Consider the following 4,436-nt stretch of genomic DNA (forward strand, 5'->3'; position numbering starts at 1 on the left):
ATAAAATATATATATATATATATATATATATATATATATATATATATAAAATATTATGTCAAAAATTAAAAGTTAGTAAAAGAAAGATGGTTAAGTTAGAAGGTAAAGTACTAAAGTGAATAGGGATTTAATGATGAGGGACCAGATGTGTAAATGTTGTTATAATACATGATAAAAAAAAAAAAAAAGAAACCTGGGACCTAGGTGCGATTGTGAGAAGCCAGGGGGAACCCCTTCCCTCACAAAACCCTAAATCACTAGATTCCATCAATTGAAAGCCAGATTATTGAAGAATCGAATGCATGACCTAAGAATCCTGATTATCTAAGTGTTCTTGATCTCAAGTAAGTTAAATTTTGTGATTTGATGATGTTTGATTATGTGGGTTTTGTATGATTCGTGAATGTAATTCAAAATTCAGTATGATTATTGGTTGCTATGAAGTTCTAGACATCATTAGATGCTAAAATTCGAATATGAACATGATTAGGGCAAAACCCACTTGCATGTCAAGTAATGTTTAGCAATTGTGAAGTTTTGTATGTTAATTTGATTATTGATTCATGAAATTGTTATGAATAATTGAATTAGAACTATGTGCTCATGATTTGAATGGTAGATTTCAAAATAGTAGGATGTTTATGTTAATCAATGAGAAGAACTATGGAAATTGTGCTTAGGATGCTTGTACATTGTGCTAAACTAGTGATACGCACACAATGTGTTCGACGAAATGCCTAAGTGAGTTTAATTATGGTTCTTACATGAATGCTTGTTAAGATTGATGCAACTTCTTTATGATAATGATGTATGTGAATAGTAGACGCCATAGCGTATTATAAGGGTTGTGAAAGTATTGTTTATGAAAGCTAAAGCATGGGATTATGACATATAGGCACGAAGAAGGAAGAAGGCGTAAGTCACTCGAAGGCACAAATATCTCAAGATCGCGGTAAGTTCTTTTGAACTTTATTTACTCTACTAGTAGATTTACGATGATATTGAATTATATTATTTGATAATACGATTCGTGCAAATTCCTTTATGGATAAAGATTGGTTAGATGTAAGAGTTTATGTCGAAAAAGGTGTTAGAAGTTATATTGTAGTGAATGCGAAACGACCCGTCTAAATGGGTTGAAAGGATAAGTGAAGTGGTTCTTGAAATGTTTATATATTGACTTGTTCATAACGGGTTAATTGATGTATGTGTGTTGAAGTGCATGGTATGTAGTGACTTATTACTAACGAGTCGGAAAGTAGTAGGTTGGACGTTTGTGAATGGAAGTAAACATGTTGAAAGGAAATATGTCATGTTAATGGGTCGAATAAAGAAAGGTAATTAAAGAATTTGAGTTGTTATGTATTACGACTAATAAATGTTTTGTTGTTATGAATGATAGGTAAATCTCAAGTTTAAATGTGGCGCACTCGAACCGATCACACGCACACGCAACGCCGACCTTATGCGCTTCCGGTCCAAGTTGTTTATTTTGAACGGGTCAATTTAACATTTTGTTTAGTTAATGTCAATTAGTAAGTGTCTAGTTTGTTAGCATGAAATTTGGTTCCTAAACTTTTGGTTTTGATTGTACAAAATGTTATCGGTGGACCTTATATGACCACCACTTTGTTATTTGAAAAGTGTCGTAGGGTTTGGTTAAATGAATATTGTAAAAACAGGAGGAAAAGTTCTAAGTTCAAACGGGTCATGTCAAATTTTCGTAAAATCGCAAGAATTTTATGTTGTTAGACGAATGAGTAAAAGTTGGGCGTTTCAAGAGTATTGCCAGTTTTTTTTCCAAACTAATGTAGATACAAAAAGTATTTACTTATTTAGGTACTTTGAAAAATATTTACCTATTTGGGTACTTTTCTACGTCTCTTTAATTTTTTACCTAATTTATACATTTCTTTTTATTTTTCTACCAAAAATTAAATTAGATTACTCAAAGAATTAGAATCAGCAAAAATATGAGTAATTATTTTTTGTAAAAAAATAAAAAATTCTGCAAATATTCAAAAAAAAGCTGCAAAAATTCTACAAAAAAAAAATATGCGAAAAATCCACAAAAAAATCTGCAAAAATACATTAAAAATTTCTACAATAATTCTGCAAAGTTAAAAAAAATATCTGCAACAAATATTATAAAAAAACCATATAATCTACACTAGTTTGGGAAAAACCTCCATTTCTTTTTCCGTTTTATTTTCTTTTTCTAACCTGAAATTGTCTAGGCCCCGTTTAAACTAAGCTCATAAAAAAATAAAACAATAAATTCACAAATTTACTCCCCTAAGTTATATCGATTAAGTGATAAGTAATCTGGTGGAAAGTTTGATACTTCAAACAAGTTTATTTAAACTCTAGCAATTTATAAAATAAAGTTACAAATTTCGAATTTTTTGAAATTTGAGTTTTGAGAAAAGATCCTAAGTATTTTAATTATTTCAATTTTACTAATAGTGATTATTTCTCCAATATTCTGTACGTATAAGTAGTTTGGTTTTTTTTTATAGATATTAACCCAAACGAACTACACAATGTGGACCCAAATAGGTAAAAAAAATTAAAATACCCAAATAGGTAAATACTTTTTGTATCTACGCTAATTTGGGAAAAAAAAACTCGAGTATTGCCATGCAAACATCACAAAGTTGATCTAAAATGCTTGTTGAATATGATATAGAAATGTTTATTAGCAGAAAGAGTAAATTACGATTTTGGCCTCTCTGGTTATATCACTTTTACCCTTTTAGGTTAAAAAGGAATTTTTTTTTACATCTAAGCCCCCAACGTCTTTTTTTCTAACCCTTTTGGCCCCTAATGTCTTTTTTCTAACCCTTTTGGCTCCTAACATTTAATGTATGAGGTTAGTGTTAGGGGCCAAAATGTTTAAAAAAAGACGTTGGGGGCGTAGATGTTAAAAAAAATTGGGCTAAAAGGGTAAAAGTGATATAACCATAGGGGCCAAAATCGTAATTTACTCTAGCAAAAATTAACTAGTTTAAAACATTCTGTTTTGACACGTAGTTATTTTGTCATAACTCGTATTTACCTGAACGGAAATGACCATTTAAAACGACCGGTACTGACCTGAACCCGTTTTAACCCGTTATCCAATCCGATCCTACTCATCCGTTTTGCAAGGTATACTAATCAACCGTAAACCACCTTAAGTGTTTCTAAATTCTCATCAGTCACGTGCTAGTGCTACATTTATCATTGATGGGTCTTAATTATTTAAAACTAGAATTACGACCCGCCGCAATGCGGCGGGGATTCTTTATTTATAACTAAGTCGATTTAGGACGCGTACGTTGTGTTGAACCTGTCAAACAGGAAAAAAATAGACGATGTAAAAATGTTCACCTACACATGCACGTTGCATCATGTTAACTCGCAAAATTTAGAACGAAACGTAAAAACGTTAAACCAAAGACGGACGTTGCGATGTGTTAAGTCACAAAATTTAGAACGAAGCATAAAGCGAAAAATTTGCGAAAAATGAAAACTACAAAGGACCAAAGTTGAAAGTAAAAAAGTTGTGAGGATCGATTAAAAAGTTTTGTGTTAAAAGTAAAAAAAACAAATAGTTTTGGGTTAAAAGTAATTTATGAAATACTTTTGGGTGAAAAGTAATTAAATCATTTTTTTGGAAAACCACCAAAGCCAAGGTTACAACAACCATATGCATAACCATTTTTTCTTTGAAAACCCCCCAAAGCCAAGATTACAACACATAAGTAAAAAATCAAAGTTGTTAAATCGCAAAAGATGGAGACTTTTGAATTAGAAGTGAAAAACCAAATTAATCAAAGGGGTTAAATTGTATAAGATGGAAACTTTTGAATTAGAATTGAAAAATCAAATTAATCAAAGGGGTTAAATTACTAAATATTAAAACTTTAAACTTAAATTATTAAAGATTAAAAAGGAAACAAAGATTAAAACTTTAAACTTAAATTGTCAAATATTAAAACTTTAGGGTTAAAAAGAAAAATTCCAACTTTTTTTTTGAAAAACACCCTAAGCCAAAGTTACAACTCATATATGCACTAAAATGTTGCTTCTTTATAATGTTTAAATTAAATTTGTACAACTTTTTATATGTGGGCCATCGATATGTATTGATTGTCTCTGGGCCGTTACTAACTGATGGGCCTTTATCTCACTTTTTCTTTTTTTTGCTTTTTATATCTTGAAGTATTGAGGCTGTTCAAGAGTCAACCCATGGGCCTCCATCTCACCTTTTGTTTTCTATATTTTAAAGTAGTTCACGAGCCAATTCGGGGGCTCGGATCAAAGTTTAAATTGAGCTGAAATTGTCTCTTAGAATTTAGAAAATAAAAAATTAAAAAGGCCTTGATGTGAATTAGACCAAAAACGATGAAAACTGAGGTTAAATTAAAAAGGCCTTGATGTGAGTTAGACCA

The 4,436-nt window shown here is 30.6% G+C and overlaps 1 long non-coding RNA gene across 1 annotated transcript; it reads left to right on the forward strand.

The window, feature by feature from the left end:
- The first annotated feature begins 201 nt into the window (after positions 1-201).
- Positions 202-1,751, forward strand: LOC110936049. The gene is made up of 3 exons (XR_002589669.2): positions 202-344; positions 896-952; positions 1,403-1,751. It is a non-coding gene; the product is annotated as an uncharacterized LOC110936049 (long non-coding RNA).
- The last annotated feature ends 2,685 nt before the right edge of the window (positions 1,752-4,436 follow it).

This window comes from Helianthus annuus, chromosome 1 (genome assembly GCF_002127325.2).
Source record: "Helianthus annuus cultivar XRQ/B chromosome 1, HanXRQr2.0-SUNRISE, whole genome shotgun sequence".
In the NCBI taxonomy this organism is placed as follows: domain Eukaryota; kingdom Viridiplantae; phylum Streptophyta; class Magnoliopsida; order Asterales; family Asteraceae; genus Helianthus; species Helianthus annuus.